Below are 18,341 nucleotides of genomic sequence, written 5' to 3' on the forward strand. Positions count from 1 at the left end.
TTGCTCATGAATATTCATGATTTTTCTTATAATGATTTTTGTGAAACTATAAATGCCATGAGAGAAATTTGAAGCACATGATAAATATATTGGTGTATCAATCTGTATGACAAGTATCAATCTTCAAAACATCTTCCAGTGGAAGCTCTGAGCGATCATCAAGTTACTAGTAGTCATTTTAAACTTCCAAAAACACTTCTAGCTCTGTGTTCTTGGTCTTATATGATGCTTCTTACCATTCTGGAGGGCGTGTAGAAGCGTTTTTTTTCTTTCCAGGCCAACAAACTCTCACAAAATAATAATATGTAGACTAACTCCACTTAAAATGGCGGCCAGAGCCAAGGAAAACAGCCTCTTGTGAGTTTTCAGCAGCCTTTTTTCGAATATCTCTTCTACATGCCCTGCATATAGTGAAGCTACAGTAGACTGTACCTAAGCTTTATAGTAAAAATGTCTATTCGAGCCATAAATTGACTACTGCGTTTCAGCTGGACTTCCAGCTCATTCTAGCTGGAAAAGATCACTAGATCTAGCTCATGAATAATTAATGAGCAAACGGTTGACTGTAACCTTAACCGGATGACTTAAATTTGCGTAATTATGGGTTGCTGCTATGATGCAATATTGGGGCAGCTGCATGTTACACTACTATTAGCATAGCTGTGGTAAGCCAGAATCTTCCAAGTCTCCACAACCTCATAAGGATTCACTCCAAGGTCACCTGAAGCCATAGGGACACCGATCACTACAGGTTAGCTATCAAAAAAATGTGCTTGTATTTTTAAGTGAAAATTGCATTCAATATTAAAATTCAAAGTGAAGATACAACACAACAAACACAATAAAAATTAATTCTACAGGACAACAATGACTAAGAGGCTTTTGTATACTAGAGAGGAGGTACTGCAGGATCTCCTGGATAGCAGTGACCATGATTCTGAGTCAACAAGCTATCATTGGGAACTGTACAAAGAAGTGCCTCTTATGCACACACACAGAGAAAGCTAAAAGCCAAACAGAATTGAATTGTAACAGGTGCATAGTGATTAGGATCAAATTGACCTAATTTCATAAGGGACATTTCATAAAGGAATTGAAGCCTTGGGAGTGCCTAAACATTGGGAACAGATAATAACACTACAAAAAGTGTCTGTTATGCACACACAGAAAGCCAAACAGAATTTAAATTGCAACAGGGAACAAAATAAATAATTTGTGGCCTCTGGGAATTCTAAATACATTATCACTAGGAATACATTGGGAACAAAAAAGCATAAAGAATTGGAGGGTGCCTACTACAGACATTACATTGCAAGTAAAAACAATTATCTCACAGAAGCCTAAAACTACAACCACAATTGAAGTGACCTTTGGCATGCCTAAAACATGACCCTACAAAAAGGTTATAGTTGCACCATAATAACACACAACCAATGTCCTATGCCAGTGGCACAACACATGACAATAATAGAGAGAATCTGTACAGACTTTCCCCAGGGTATCAACAATCATTGAGAATAATACAAAAGCATGGATTGCAGGCCTAATACATTGGCATTGGGAACAGACAATGTAAAAATAATTATCTCACAGAAGCCAAAAAGTACAACCACAATTGAAGTGACCTTTGGAATGACTAAAACAAGTAAGAGGTAATAATGAGTTGCACACCATTATAATAACACAATGTCCTATAGGCCAGTGGCACAACACAGTACAGACAAGTTGTAATTGGTTACTACACAACAATTGTAAATTTGCCTAAGCCACACACACACACACACACACACACACACACACAACACACACACACCACACACACACACACACACACACACACACACACACACACACACACCTGAAACAGTTCCCCCTGCCCTTGGACTCCCACCCTTCAAGACCATTCTCGAGAGGCCTTCATCCAATCTGTAGGCCCAGCTGTATCCATCTCAAGTTCTCCCTTAGACATATTCCAGCATTTCTTTACCACTGAAATAATGGATAACATACTAGCCGAGACAAATTGATACGCTAGGCAAATGATGACCCCACTACAACATGATAAATGGACCCCACTCACGACTGCTGAGCTAAAGGCTTACATGGGATTCTGCATTTTCATGGGGATTGTGAAACTCCCATCGATTGAAAATGATTGGAGGAGAGACGTGCAATTCTACTACTCACCAATTGCATCGAAGATCTCACGCGATCGCTTTAGGGACATCCGACGATACCTCCATTTCACGGACAACACCACTCTCCCGACTCCAGGCACCCCAGGTAGCGATCGTTTGGCCAAAGTACGCCCCCTCTTCAATAAGATCAACGAGCGCTGTTCTGCTGCATACAACTTAGGCCGTGAAGTTGCAGTAGACGAGGCAATGATAAAGTTTCAGGGTAGATCTGCACTGAAACAGTACCTCCCAAATAAACCTGTGAAGAGAGGAATCAAGGTTTGGGTCCTAGCAGACGGGTACTTCCAAATGCTACAAGTGTATACAGGGAGAGAAGCCACACCAGAGAAGCAACTGGGAGCACGAGTTGTGAAAGACCTCACAGCCTCGTTGAAGCACAAGCACCACCACGTCTATTTTGACAACTTTTTCACGTCTGTCAAACTGTTAGAAGACTTGGAGAAGGATGGCATTTATGCTTGTGGTACAGCTCGCGCTGACCGCAGAGGCTTCCCCAAGGCTCTCAAGCAGCCAAAGCTGACAGTAAGTAATAAGCATAATTATTATTTACCTTTTCAGGGGGGAATACATGACTCTCCAGAAAGAAAAAGGTGACGGTCTCAGCGACAATAGGGTTGTCCGTGTGATCTCCACAGCCTCTGACGCCACTTCGGTCATCTCTGTACAACGTACAGTCAAGACAGGCGAAAAAATCTCCGTCCCGTCCCACAGAGCATTGAGGACTATAATCACTTCATGGGGGGTGTCGACAGAGGGGATCAGCTCAGAGGGTACTACAGATGCCCTACAAAAGTCCATAAGTTTTATATGTACATTTACTTCTTCCTAAAGGATATTTGCATTACGAACAGCTACATATTATATCGACAGTATTCACCCACCAACGCACTGAAAACCCTCCTCTCATTTCGTCAAATTGGCGACTACTGCTCCAAAAAGAGCAAGACACCTTTGAAATCGCTAGGAATAGTTCACTTCCCTCTTCACCACCAGGATGTACGCAGAGGTCGTTGCCATCTGTGTTATCAGAAAAAGAAATGGAAGGACACAGCATGGTTTTGCCTACAGTGCGAGAAGTGGTTTGCGAATGCTGAACAAGATAAAAATAATTGAATATCTAACCATGTAGACTATGTACACTCTAAAAACAGGCTGTAACCTTACTTAGCTACTATTAAAGCATACTCTGCACACTCTGAGGCATCTCAGTAGGTATCTAAGTATAGTACATTAGCTAAGAAGGCTTATAAAGGCTTCACTAGCTACAAGTACGATCGTTTTACGCACAAAAAGCTTACCTCTGAATTAATTCTTCGCTGTGGCATTGGCTGGTAGACTGTTCCATTGGAAACCAGGAGATCCTGACAGAGTAACTGCTGTAGACTAGTTTGCTAGGAAGTTACCTAAAGAACACGGTTATAGTTTCGAAGTTATGCATCTTTCTTTGCCAGAGGCGAATGCTGAACAAAAAGATAAAATGAATATCTAACCGTGTAGACTACACTCTAAAAAAGGGTCTGTAAACTTATTTAGCTACTACTAAACTATACTCTCCACACTCTGGGGCATCTAAGTAGGTATCTAAGCATAGTATATCAGCTAAGAAGGCTTATAAACGCTGCACAAGCTACAAGTACGATCGTTATACGCACAAAATCTTACCTCTAAAAGGATCCTTCGCTGCGGCCTTGGCTGGTTGACAATTCTGTTGTAGTCCAGGAGATCCTGATCCGCGGTGGGCGGTACTACGTATGAAATCATAACCGCAGCTATACGGTTAAAGCCTCCATACACACAACAAGTTATTAGTTTTAAGAGTGACAGACTTTTAATGCTAAAATTAATTTTCAAAATCCTGTATGACACCCTGGATAGATATATACTGTGAGACTTTTTATAAAAATTCATGACTTGAAAAAAGTTGTTCTAGGAAGCAGTGTACTGATGATTATGTGTCACCATAGCAACAGATAGGGTTATATAGTGACAGGGCTCACCAAGGAGACAGGTTTGACAGACGTTCTTGAGTTGGGCACATGATTGGCAGACCTCTGTTCTCTTGTAGCGCATCTTAGCACCAGGACACCATCGGAACACAGTGTAGGGCCGGGCACAGATCTGAGGGGACACTCTGGGTAACAATGACCTCATTACAATGACACTTCATTATAATATTTCGGGCACTTCTAAAAAATGTTTAGCTGAGAGGGGGAAGCGTTCAATTCAGGGGGTCAGGGGTCAGGGGTCAGGGGTCGTTCCCCAGAACAATTATATGATTATCTGAGGTGTTTTTCCATGATAAATTTAAGCCACGTATACGATGACTACGTAACGATAATACACAAGGGATCTAGTACACTTATTTTAATTCTTGTACATCATGACATCATTAATCGGGGGAATCCCCTCCCTCTCTATGAAACCCTGCCCAATAGTTACACCTAACAAAGTCAATTCTCATCAGAGTACATCTAAATCAGCAGAGTTGTGTACCCACCTTTCTTGATGATGACTAGATTGAGCACACTCAGGTTGCTGTCCACTATGCAGCCTCTCACTGACTTGCGTTTCCTCTCTCCAGTGCGTCTGGGTCTGTGCCCCTTCTTGAGGAGGAGCTTAACACGGCCATTAGTGAGGACACCTTGCTTTATGGGGAAGCCCTACTTGTCATTGCCACCGCTGATACGAATCACATAGCCCTGTGTGTGTGTGTGTGTGTGTGTGTGTGTGTGTGTGTGTACGAGGGTCGGGTGTGTGTGTATGTGTGTAGGAGGGCCGGGTGTGTGTGTGTGTGTGTGTGTGTGTGTGTACGGCCGGGTGTGCTGTGTACGATCTTACAGAACTGGAATATCTACAAATAACATGCCCAAAGGTAGGGAGATTAGATCCTACCTACCGTATAAGCTCCATTTAAGGCGCCACATAAAAATATTTACGCTGGTATAGGTGGTTGTATTCAGAGGTGGAAAATTACTTTTGAGGCTGGATGGTGTGTCTTTAGAGGGCGGCCTTCTAATTGGAGATAAAAAAACAGCTTTTCCAACCTCTAATACGGCTACCTTTACCAGCATAAATATTTTTATGTGGCGCCTTAAATAGAGCTGATACTGGTAGGGTTTGACAAGTGCATTCAGTATGTACTACTGAGACAATTGTTTACCTCTCCACTGTTGTCTGAAGTCCACAGGACGACCTTTGAACCTCCTCCTGGTATTAATTTTGCGACAACCATACTTATTTCCCGAGCCTTCGTCCTCCAGCCAGTTGTCATCACTTCGTTCAAAGCGTTTCTTTCCGCTTGTCATTCTTAATTAGTCCATCAAATGGCATTTGAAATGCTGAGCTGGGTTCTGCTCCATAGTGTGTTCCTCAGTACGGCTAGACCAACACCACCTCACTCTTGCCCCGCTATACTCCACCCTCATTGGGTCTTCACGAGTTTCTTCAGTGTTCCAAAGATGTCCCTGAGCTGACATGATGGCGAGACTTGTTCTTGAGAGACTTAGCCTCGAGACCACGCTGATTGAATCGGTGAGAAGCACAAGAGGGTTATGATCGTCACACAAGTAAGACAGCTGTTTCATAGTTTTGATGATCCTTACCATACACAATCACACAGAAAAAAATAGTGGATGGCTGCGATGGTTTGGCGATCCCTATAGGAGCCTCCGCAAGGCTAGGGAATTGTGGGATACTCCAGTAAATAGCTAGTGGCAGTAGATAATGTGGCAAAGAGCATCGCAGCGAGTACAAGTGAGTGGTTAGTCATGATTGACAAGGAACTATTCAGTGGAGCTAGTGTATAGGATGCATGCGGGTGGCAGTCAACATCTGGTATAGCTAACTTTTCATTACTAATCCAAAGCTTTTGTGATAAATAATTATACTCATATTTTGCACATGTATACGTTACTTCAATGTGTACGAGAAGTTGTAGATGATGGAGGAGTACAAGGTGACACTGTGGAGGATGCATGAGAGCGACGACTCATTGGACGGCTTGGGGGTGTCATACAGGATTGTGAAGTAGAGGGGGAAATAAGGCATGCTTTTAAAAGTAATCATGCTAAAAAAGGTCAACTCTTATTTCACTACCCTGTTAGTATTGCCAGCTTCACATTCAGTCATACAATCATAGATGATACAGTAATGACGTGACGTGGATGTGAAACGTTTCCGGATTCCAGTATTCTGCTTGAATCTATAATTATCATACCCATGAAGCAAACTAATATTAATTGTGAGTAATAGTTGACTTGAGCAAGTGTTCCTGTACACCATTATGCCTGCATTCATGTATACACTGTGGAATCTACATTGTATATGTGACAGGCTCTGGGAAAACGGACCAATTGGCGCAAGCTATAATTTTTGCAATCTATATACCAAATGATAGAGCAAAGAATTGCCTACGCATTGATATGCTTAGTTTGCACATACCTTGTTCTATGCCTGAGTTATGCGCGTTGGAAACTCGAAGTTGTAAAACAGCATTGAGAAACGCCCACTCAGAGATTGCTAAATAATTATTGGGAAAAGTAAGGTAATGGTGGCTGCTTAGACAAAGCGCTTTGGTGGAAAGAGTTGGATTCAGAGCATCAGATTTTGCAGAGAGGTAGTAGAAAGACTGTAGATAGCTATAATCCAAGAAAAATTATTATGAGATTATACACTGTAGTCTATAAATCTGGCTATTGCTCAATACCAATATCTGCTCCAATTGGTCTGTTTTCCCAGAGCCTGTCACATAATTATTGTGACGTAGGTATGGTAGAATGCTTCCTGTGGGAGTTGAACTCTTGATCCAACAATTGTTGTGTTAAAATTTCTTATTGAATTTTCAAAACCACATTAATTATAGCAAATCATTGAGAAATTGAAATTACAAAAGTGTGTTCAGTTTGCAGTGCTCTTGCACACTATAGAGAGATAGTCCTCCCTCCATGCAGTGTGACAGCCAGCACCGTCGCGAGTATGTGGCACTGCATCGCTGGCCCCCCGCCCATCCGCCCATGGGACCATCTGGGATATCTGCAGCAAATGCATAATACATTAGTCTCAAGCAATTGTTGTTGTATAAACCACCTACCTATATTGAGGCTATCCCAGTCCAGTTGATTAGAAGGTTCTGTTAGTTTCCGGTTGGTTTGAAGGTTATGTTAAATCCAGGTGGTTAGAAATCGAGTATTATTAAATATAGTTATACGTACTGTCTATACAGGGACAAAGCATCATGTGTGTATGTAGTACTAGGCACACCCACAGCTCACATGAAGGTGTGGAAAGGTGGGTGTGGCCTAGAATTAGAGGCGTGGTCACATGTACATTGTAGGTGTGGCCTGACCACTCCTCCTCCTCCTGATCATTTTTCTTCTTCTTTCATGATTTATAACAACGAAAACGAAAAAAGAAATGAAAATATGAAGGGGCCCCCAATAAATAAAATGAGTTGATGATTGAATTATGACTGATGAGATGTAGTTGAGTGTAGTAGCTGTGGGTACAAGGGCAGAGGGTTAGAATACACACACACGATTGTATAGGACAATAATGTTGCAACTCATAATACACACACAACACTATAATTATAGCTATAGGAGCATGTACAGTGGAACCCCTCTATAACCAACACCTTTGCATGCATGGGGATCAATGTTTTGGCCTTTATACATCAGAGGTGGCCTTTGTTGAGAGGTTGTTTTAATTGTAGTACACAAACTGTTATTTGGGACCTGAGTGCCTGGCCGTTATATAGCAACTGGCCTTTATTCGGAGGTGGTTGTTAACAGAGGTTCCACTGTAATACATATAATTATTATAATATAGACACTCACTTTTTCTTAAGGAGGAGGACATTGTATTCCACCAATGCCAGTGATGTCATTGCCGGTGAAGAGATGCTCCATACAGACTTGACTTAATTCAGTATAGTAGCAGTAGATACTCTGTATAGTGTTGTTTCCTCTAGTATTCTCCAAATTCTGCCAGTGGTTTCCCAGAACATGTATTGTGATAATAACATTGTTAGGGCACAGGTTAGGACACAGCATGTAATGTAATGCTCATGCAGTAATAATAATGATGCCTATTATTATAATGCTGGCAGTACAACCCAGGTGAGGAGTGCCAGTATCAGTCGCTGTCCGTCCACTGTCCCTGTACAGTGGCGTGTACAATGGGGGGCTTTGGGGGCTTGAGCACCCATGAACAACAACCATGAAACTAATCCTATCACTCAGTAGCTAGCTAGCTAACTGTGCAGCTCTATCTCATTGACAACGATCAAGTCATGACCACGCCCAATTGAGCATGCGCAATCAGTATTGCCATTCGTTATGTAATGCATAATAGCTGATCAAGATCCTCTGCACTCTCCCAGTCACCTCTTGCTCCACTGAGAGATACTGAGAAGCAATGACTAACACTAGAATGACTGGACACATCCCCATTGCAGTGATTGACCATTTTACTAGGATGTACCCCAGGAGAATAGTGCATGGAGATCCTATAAGATGACTGACACATAATTATGTCTTATTATCACGCTATGCATGTATTAGATCCCATTTGAGTGTATTTAGCAGGGAACTATGAGCTATAGTACCGGTACTATAGATTGCTCTGGGCTACAAACTACAACATTATACATTGTATTGTCATTTACAAGAATATATACACATGTAATAACATAAAAATTACTGTAGCTAGATGCTTTGTCTAGTATCATGGTAACAGAACTAGAATGGAAGAGAGAAGCTCTAGAAGAGAATAGTAGGAGCCGCTCTTTTCTTGGGCAGTGTGCTGTACTTTTTTTGCTGCAAGGCTGCATGGGGGAGGAGCTGGATGTATGAAAGATGCGCCGAAATAAATGCGGGGGCGTAAAATCGCGCTAGCTATGCGCACCCAATTTTTTCTGTACTCTTGAGCACCCTCCTGCTTCAATCTCTAGAAACGCCCCTGCTGTATAGAAACAATTATACACATGTCTACTAGACTATGACCACTTAAGCCTCTCAATACTAACATTTAACACTATGTGTGTATACAGTTTATGCTACACAAGAGTAGCTATATAGGGGGAGGGGAATAGTATCATGTGATACAAATCATACACACTCACTCATCCTTAAGGAGGAGGACGTTGTTTGTATTGAAATCCTTCCAGTGATATAGAGACTTGACTTGAGTATAGCAGTATAGGAGTATACACTGTTAAAAATGGGTAGTTACAATAGCACCCAAAGTGCTATGCCAACACTCACCTAATGGTGCTATCACAACACTAAGAGTGCAGTCGTAACTGCTACGTGTTACTAGAACAATAAAGGGTGCTATTATACACTTAAAAGTGCTTGTGGAACACTTTAAACAGTGTTGTGCATGCACTTACCTAGTTGTTAAAATCATATTACTCAACTATACACCAGATGGTGTTACTCAAATAAGAATTGTGTGATTGTAGCACTATACATGGTGCAATGTAAGCACCTCTACAAATCACCTGCATGCAAATCAAGGCCAGTCTATAATGATTCATGTAGTTGCATGTGTAAATAAATAGTTGCTTATATAGTAACAAACCCGTTCCATTAAAATAGTTGAATCTGGTATAATTATTATATCTTTGTATTCAAGCATGCAGGAGCAGATTATAATTATAGTCACCTTATTTATTATACTTATTAATCACATGCGTAATTATGTATACAGGGGTGAAGCAGCACACTTGTACTGATGACGGAACAATCGGCCCTGTGAGGAACTTTCCAAGAAAAAATTAGTGCACTTTTCAAGTGTACCGGCAATATTTTAGCTATTCAGTATTTATAACTTATGTGATGAACCAGTATACTAGTTATCATTATTAGTTACTGTAACTATATGTGACAGGCTCTAGGAAAACCAGACTATTGGAGCAGACTAAAATTTTGGTGATTAATGTACCAAGTGATAGAGCAGAGCATTGCCTACACAATGATATGCTTAGTTTTCACATACCTAGTTTCATACCCGAGTTATGTGCGTTGGAAACTCGAAGCCGTAAAATGTAGTATCGAGAAAAACGGCTCTCAAAGATTGCTTAATTAGGAAAAATAAGGTAATAGCGAAAGTTTGGACGAAGCGTTTCGATGGAAAGAGTTGGATTTAGAGCATCAGATTTTACAGAGAGGTAGTAGAAGGGCTGTAGATACTTATACATCAATAACATTTTATTTGAGATTTTATACTGTAGGCATAAATTTAGCTGTAGCTCAATACTAAATTCTGCTCCAATAGTCTGTCACATATGTGTTTGAAGTTGCAACATCTATTGAGGACTAGACTATGTGCATGTCACGCTAACGGACAAATTAATGCCCAACAATAATTATTAACAATTCAATCGTCTGAAAAATCATACATCCTGTATTTAGCAAAGTAGCTGGCTTATAGTGTGTTCTTTCTACTCGTACAGTTGCCCTGCAAATTTAACTCTTACTTTGCTCCCACCCCTCCTCTCTTCCATGCAAGGGCATACACTGATGATATGATCATAATTAATTGATGAGCACAGACTCAAATGCGTGGTGGGTAGCCAAGACTACATAAACAAAACAAAATCGTGGGTGGTAGACGTGCAGCACTGATCTCACGTGAACCTTGTGATAGACAGCTGCCTGCATGAGAGTCTCTGCACACAGCTGCGTGCACCTTAACTGTACGAAGGCGCCAGGCCTACTCTAGCTCTGTACTGTGCTCTGGTACTACATGGACTAAGTTGCTAGATGTACTACACTGCAAGATGGCACACTGCTTTGACTCGGAACTATAGAGTAAGTTGCTGCAAAACCATTGTTGTGCTAAAAAGCTTGACATAGACAGGACTGCAAGTCTACTACTCACTACTATAATCGTAACTATATAATAATTCTTGTTGGGCTTTGTGGGCAGCTGTCCGTCAGTCTGATATGTTGGGCTTCGGTGGGCAGCTGTCCGTCAGTCTGATATGTTGGGCTTTGTGGGCAGCTGTCCGTCAGTCTGATATGTTGGGCTTTGTGGGCAGCTGTCCGTCAGTCTGATATGTTGGGCTTTGTGGGCAGCTGTCCGTCAGTCTGATATGTTGGGCTTTGTGGGCAGCTGTCCGTCAGTCTGATATGTTGGGCTTTGTGGGCAGCTGTCTGTCAGTCTGATATGTTGGGCTTTGTTGGCAGCTGTCCGTCAGTCTGATATGTTGGGCTTTGTGGGCAGCTGTCCGTCAGTCTGATATGTTGGGCTTTGTGGGCACTTGTGTCTGATATGTTGGGCTTTGTGGGCAGCTGTCCGTCAGTCTGATATGTTGGGCTTTGTGGGCACTTGTCTGTCAGTCTGATATGTTGGGCTTTGTGGGCACGTGTCCGTCAGTTAGATGTATGTTGAGCGTTAGGAACACTTTCCTGTCAGACTGGTTTTTCGCACGTATCTACATTTGCATACAAATCATCATAATTATAATTTTTGTCTTTCGATTATTGTTAAATTAATTTCCAATGACAACAAGATAATGGTTGTTTCTTACAAAATTATCGCATCGTAAGAGCTATAGGTACTCTTTTCATGCAGGGTTCATGGAGTCGAGCTATTTAAACGAGGTTAAAGAATATGCGTTGCAAATTGAGATTCAACATCTGTCCAAAGATAAACCACTGCTCTTTAAAAGGAATAGTCCAAAAACAAAGCGTAACAAAGGTGCTATCAGGAGTGATATGATCGACCAGCAGTTACAGATGTGCGTATAATTATACTTACCTTCTATCCACCACTGACCGATTATGTCTATGTAAGTTCACTATTAATCATTATTGTGTTCAAGCATATAGCTGTAAATGTTTGCAGTAGTAATAGAATTTTTTGAAATTACAGGAAAAGATACCTATAGATTTACTTTTGAGGAAAATTGGAAAGAATTCGAACAAAGGAGAACAATGTTAAGCTACAGGAGCTGGTCGAAGACTATGCAGTCACTGGTGCAGTCACAATCTAATGGTAAATAGAAACCCATATCTTCAAACATACATTTTTTTTTATTCAGTTCTGAAGATAATACTGTAAGAAGAAGGATGCAGTACAAATGATATTTGTCAAGCTGCTGCTCCACGTATGTAATGCATAAACAGTTACAAATACTTGATACTTGAGAACAGATTCTTCTGTTGCCCTTGAATTCATCCTGTGTGGGGGGGTATATGCTTATTATAACGAGAATAACCCTGTCATCATACATATATAATTATACACAGTAATGCATGCACACTGGATATTTGATAGAATAAGAGGTGACAACAGTTGTTAAAGTGTTAGGCTTTCGGCTTATTTGAATAATTGTCTCCTACTCACTTATATCACTGCCTACTGTTTTTGTGAGCCCCATCCTTATCCCATCATAATATATACATGCAGGTGGATGACATGCAACGTTCGTTCAAGGTAGAAAAAGTGCTATTGAATCTGGATCAATGAACTACTTCGTCATCGTAGAGAAAGAAGTGTATGAAGTAGATTCATTCTATGAAACTCTTGTACTATGTTTTTGACATTTTAGTACCCACGTGCATGTCTGCATGGCACCCTTTTATTTTTTATTTTTAAGGTCCCGAACTGCCTAAGCGTATTGTGGTCGTATAGTTATTAAACACTTTATGAGGTTATAGGTATACATATCTTCATACTTTTATTGTATGCTATCGTGATGCATATCATTATACACATGCTATAATTATGTTACGTCATTTAAGTCAAGTGCATGAGCTTATCGAGAAGTGCAATAAGCATGCATGCAATATTTTATGCTTTGCATGAAGAGTAGCAATGACAACTGTACCTGTAGTAACAGCAGCACCCGTCCCCAGTGCTTTAATAACACCATTGTAGGTGTAGTTGTAAAAGTTACACACAGTTTGGAGTTGCAGTAACTCCAAGAAAGTGCAAGTACAGCACATTTTCATGCTGTTACAACTCCAAAATGAGTGTTTTAATAACACTAAATCTGGTGCTATAATAACTCCATATAATATGAGTGCCATATTTGGTACAATGGTTTTACCCCACTTTTGGGTGTTACAATAGCACCACATTTTTAACAGTGTACCCCAAACTGGTTATTCTCTACACATAGCTATAGTTGTTAAATAGAACTGTCCATCTATTTCAGGGAGAAAAGTAAATTTTTTTGCTTCTGGTTGACAAAACAACCGCATGATTATTGTCTCGTGTGTACAGATTCATCCTGCATTTTGGTTGCTATAACCAATAAATGCTTTATACCATGGATACTGATGACTATAATTATCACTCGTCCGTGTGCCTAGTATAACTGTCACTCGTGCTTTGCAGGCAGTCATGCATTTACTGGCACAGACTCGTGATAATCTTCAGTATTATAATATCTATGGATAATATCATAATAACAGATAAGTCAGTAATTTGATGTTGCCTTTCCCTGCGGAGAGAGAGCAGGTTTAATAATACAATAGCACAATATACAACTATTAATCGATCCTTTGTTGTACAACTTATACTTGTGCTATAAATACTTCTTTTAATTACATACATTTTGTTATGACATCATTATATTTCTAGGGAGGAGGGTACCAAGACGCCCACCCTCTCTACGAAACTCTGCCAGTATTAGTGAATGATGCATGATGGGGGAATTGCGTATTTTCTTATTATATTATAATAAGAAAAGTGGAGCCTTAGAGGTCATCTGCCTCGTGAAAGTGAACGCAATTCTGAGAAAAACGCCCATTGTCCAAGTTGTATAGTCGACTAGAAGCTGTATCCTGAACATGTTTGTATAATGACTTTCCAAGAATAATTATTACTTACTACACTTATTCAAGATACTAATCCGACTTTTAATTGCCTTAATGGTTGTAATTAATTTTGTTTTAAAAGAGTGGGAACAATCACTGCATGCCTGTAACTGTATTACTGCATGGAGATAGTTACACTGTTAAAAATGGGTAGTTATAATAGCACCTGGAGTGCTATGCCAACACTCACCTAATGGTGCTATCACAACACTAGGAGTGCAGTCTTAACTGTTTTACGTGTTACAATAACAATAAAGGGTGCTATTATACACTTTAAAGTGTTTGTGGAACACTTTAAACAGTTGTTGTGCATGCACCTGCCTATAGTTGTTATAATCATAGGACTGTAACTACACCAGGTTGTGTAACTCCAATAAGAATGGTGTGGCTGTAGCACTAAAACTGGTGCAATGTAAGCACCCCTAATCTATAATGTTTACACTCGCCATTTTTGCATCCAAATCAAGCTATAGTATATACACACATGCATGCACTGTTGTCTATATGGAAATGATTCATTTGTAGTTGTACATTAAAAGCAACAACTGTTGCTTAGTAACAAAACTCTAATTATAAAAAACAAATTATGTCACCAGCTACAATGCATGTGCATTATGCTGTATAGCCTCGATTCCAGGCCGCTGAGAAAGGCGGCCTGGTATACACTGTTTACGCATGCGCCAGAATTACCAAGAATCTTGGTAATTGTAAATTTATCAGTATTCTTATTCCGCATTTAGTTGTAAAACATTGATATCCGTTTCATTTATAATGATGTCATTGAAAAAAGAAATCTAGTCCAAGTTGTGTATTAATATAATGGCTGCTACCTTCTCTTCTGCTCTTGCGTACGCGTTATCCTGTGTTGGAAAACCAGGTCTAATCTTGAAAGACAAGCAGCTGGAGGCCTTGAAGTGTCTGTACGCTGGTGTTTATGTGGGTACCGCACCGACCGGCTATGGCAAGTCCCAGAGCAAGTCCATCTGCTTTCCAGACACTCTCTTTCTTGATTGATGTGAAGCTTGACAGGACCAGTGCACCTCTCTCTGAAAGAAGTGTTGTGATGGTGATTTCTCCTCTTGTTTCTCTGAGTGAAGCCATCTTCAAAGTGTTGGTGTGTCTGTTCGACGTTCAGTGCCATTCTCTCTGGAAGGAAGTATTGTTGTGACATTTGCCGAAAATTGGTCACAGAGTAAGTACGTGGTATCTGATCCGAGAACTGTGTGGCCTGAATGTGTTTACAATCCGAGGGACTTGTGTGTATCCGATCCGAGGGACTTGTTGCTTGAATGTGTATCCGGACTTGTTGCTTGAGTGTGTATTAATGGATAGTGCTTTCAATGGTAAATCTATTGTGTAAATCAATAAGTAGTCCTCACATTATGTTATGTCACAGCCACTGTACTTATCCACATTTATTTTTTACCCACAGGTTTAACTAATTTCTTATGAGATTAACTTGTCGCCTGAGTGTGTATCCGATCCGAGCCTCAAGTTAATGAATAAATCTACAGAGCTGATGTTTTACTTAGCTGTCTCTGTCTACAGTATATACAGAGAGGTAGCCTCTTCTTTTTCTTTTTTCTGTTCTTTATCACAATAACTGTTTTAACGTTCAATGAGATAAAATACGGTAAATAATAAATTAATTGTCCACCCACACGCCAACAGTAAATACCAGGCCCACTATTCAAGGGGCTGGAGTCGAGGCTAGGAAGAAAGCTGTTCCATAGTTTGATAATCCTTACCATACACACCCGCACAGAAAAAATAGTGAATGGCTGGTGAGGGAAAGCGATCGTTTGGCGATCCCTATACGAGCCTCCGCAAGGCTCGGGAATTGTGGGATACTCCAGTAAATAGCTAGTGGCAGTAGATAATGTGGCAAAGAGCATCGCAGCGAGTACAAGTGAGTGGTTAGTCATGATTGACAAGGAACTATTCAGTGGAGCTAGTGTATAGGATGCAGCTTTTGATGGGTGGCAGTCAATATCTGGTATAGCTTTTATTATACTAATCCAAAACTTCTGTGATAAATAATTATACTCATGTTTTGCACATGTATACGTTACTTCAATGTGTACGAGAAGTTGTAGATGATGGTGGAGTACAAGGTGACACTGTGGAGGATGCATGAGGAAGACTCATTGGACGGCTTGGGGGGTGTCATACAGGAGTGTGAAGTAGAGGGGGAAATAAGGCATGCTTTTAAAACTAATCATGCTAAAAAAGGTCAACTCTTACTTCACTACCCTGTTAGTATTGCCAGCTTCACATTCAGTCATACAATCATAGATGATACAGTAATGACGTGACGTGGATGTGAAACGTTTCCGGATTCCAGTATTCTGCTTGAATCTATAATTATCATACCCATGAAGCTTCTTATACAAACTTGTGAGTAGTAGTTGACTTAAGCAAGTGTTCCTGTACACCAATATGCCTGCATTCATGTATACACTGTGGAATCTACATTTACAATGATTGTATAATAATTATTGTGACGTAGGTATATGGTAGAATGCTTCCTGTGAGAGTTGTGCTACTAATGAACTCTTGATCCAACAATTCTAGCTTGTGTTAAAATGATTTTTCAAAACCACATTAATTATAAATGAAACCATTGAGAAATTGAAATTACAAAAGTGTGTTCAGTTTGCAGTGCTCTTGCACACTATAGAGAGATAGTCCTCCCTCCATGCAGTGTGACAGCCAGCACCGTCGCGAGTATATATGTGGCACTGAATCGCTGGCCCCCCGCCCATCCGCCCATGGGACCATCTGGGATATCTGCAGCAAATGCATAATACATTAGTCTCAAGCAATTGTTGTTGTATAAACCACCTACCTATTGAGGCTATCCCAGTCCAGTTGATTAGAAGGTTCTGTTAGTTTCCAGTTGGTTTGAAGGTTATGTTAAATCCAGGTGGTTAGAAATCGAGTATAGTTATACGTACTGTCTATACAGGGACTCGGACAAAGCATCATGTGTGTATGTAGTACTAGGCACACCCACACCTCACATGAAGGTGTGGAAAGGTGGGTGTGGCCTTGCATTAGAGGCGTGGTCACATGTACATTGTAGGTGTGGCCTGACCACTCCTCCTCCTGATCATTTTTCTTCTTCTTTCATGATTTATAACAACGAAAACGAAAAAAGAAATGAAAATATGAAGGGGCCCCCAATAAATAAAATGAGTTGATGATTGAATTATGACTGATGAGATGTAGTTGAGTGTAGTAGCTGTGGGTACAAGGGCAGAGGGTTAGAATACACACACACGATTGTATAGGACAATAATGTTGCAACTCATAATACACACACAACACTATAATTATAGCTATAGGAGCATGTACAGTGGAATCCCTCTATAACCAACACCTTTGCATGCATGGGGATCAATGTTTTGGCCTTTATACATCAGAGATGGCCTTTGTTGAGAGGTTGTTTTAATTGTAGTACACAAACTGTTATTTGGGACCTGGGTGCCTGGCCGTTATATATATAGCAACTGGCCTTTATTCGGAGGTGGTTGTTAACAGAGGTTCCACTGTAATACATATATTATAATATAGACACTCACTTTTTCTGGAGGAGGACATTGTATTCCACCAATGCCAGTGATGTCATTGCCGGTGAAGAGATGCTCCATACAGACTTGACTTAATTCAGTATAGTAGCAGTAGATACTCTGTATAGTGTTGTTTCCTCTAGTATTCTCCAAATTCCGCCAGTGGTCTCCTATAGAACATGTATTGTGATATTAACATTGTTAGGGCAGAGGTTAGGACACAGCATGTAATGTAATGCTCATGCAGTAATAATAATGATGCCTATTATTATAATGCTGGATATAACTCCACCCTTGCAGTACAACCCAGGTGAGGAGTGCCAGTATCAGTCGCTGTCCGTCCACTGTCCCTGTATAGAAACAATTATACACATGCCTATACTAGACTATGACCACTTAAGCCTCTCAATACTAACATTTAACACTATGTGTTTATACAGTTTATGCTACACAAGAGTAGCTAGGGGGAGGGGCTTAGTATCATGTGATACAAATCACACACACTCACTCGTCCTTAAGGAGGAGGACATTGTTTGTATTGAAATCCTTCCAGTGATATAGAGACTTGACTTGAGTATAGCAGTAGGATTATAGTAGATAGGCTTGCTGTTTCCTGTATAATCTGGTGAGCATGGCAGAGAGGCATGCATGGGGACACATGCATGGGGTGGAGTGGGACTCAATACTGTAAAGGAGTCAGTCTCAGTACATGTCTAATAGTTTGTTTGTTCGAGTTAAAA

The 18,341-nt window shown here is 40.5% G+C and overlaps 1 protein-coding gene and 4 long non-coding RNA genes across 22 annotated transcripts in view; 2 read left to right on the forward strand and 3 right to left on the reverse strand.

Annotated features, from left to right (window-relative positions):
* LOC135338505 (splicing factor 3B subunit 4-like) overlaps positions 1-18,341 on the reverse strand; it is a 166,848-nt gene that overhangs the window by 2,088 nt on the left and 146,419 nt on the right. For 9 of the 17 annotated variants that reach the window (XR_010395515.1, XR_010395512.1, XR_010395516.1 and 6 more), the window contains 2 exons: positions 2,188-2,982; positions 1,859-1,989 (listed from right to left, as the gene is read on the reverse strand). The gene's annotated coding sequence lies outside the window, so the exon portion shown is untranslated. Of the gene's footprint in view, positions 1-236; positions 577-1,858; positions 1,990-2,187; positions 3,216-3,496; positions 3,659-3,860; positions 4,898-5,358; positions 5,752-18,341 lie in introns of those variants that run through there. The other 8 variants (XR_010395521.1, XR_010395520.1, XR_010395519.1 and 5 more) reach the window with 8 other exon arrangements.
* Positions 7,010-8,563, reverse strand: LOC135338641 (uncharacterized). The gene is made up of 3 exons (XR_010395685.1): positions 8,033-8,563; positions 7,288-7,692; positions 7,010-7,229 (listed from the first exon to the last, which is right to left on the reverse strand). It is a non-coding gene; the product is annotated as an uncharacterized LOC135338641 (long non-coding RNA).
* LOC135338585 (uncharacterized) lies at positions 10,496-13,024 on the forward strand. Of its 2 annotated transcripts, none has more exons than XR_010395618.1 (5): positions 10,496-11,011; positions 11,761-11,994; positions 12,078-12,200; positions 12,247-12,312; positions 12,615-13,024. It is a non-coding gene; the product is annotated as an uncharacterized LOC135338585 (long non-coding RNA). The 2 variants fall into 2 exon arrangements; XR_010395617.1 differs by having other exon boundaries at positions 10,500-11,011; positions 11,778-11,994; positions 12,615-13,021.
* LOC135338664 (uncharacterized) overlaps positions 12,196-18,341 on the reverse strand; it is a 31,608-nt gene continuing 25,462 nt past the window's right edge. Inside the window, exon 2 of the long non-coding RNA XR_010395711.1 lies at positions 12,196-12,384. This is a non-coding gene — a long non-coding RNA (uncharacterized LOC135338664). The remainder of the gene's footprint in view (positions 12,385-18,341) is intronic.
* Positions 14,765-15,648, forward strand: LOC135338607 (uncharacterized). The gene is made up of 2 exons (XR_010395641.1): positions 14,765-15,372; positions 15,462-15,648. It is a non-coding gene; the product is annotated as an uncharacterized LOC135338607 (long non-coding RNA).

The sequence above is a fragment of the Halichondria panicea genome, chromosome 7, assembly GCF_963675165.1.
Source record: "Halichondria panicea chromosome 7, odHalPani1.1, whole genome shotgun sequence".
Classification (NCBI taxonomy): Eukaryota; Metazoa; Porifera; class Demospongiae; order Suberitida; family Halichondriidae; genus Halichondria; species Halichondria panicea.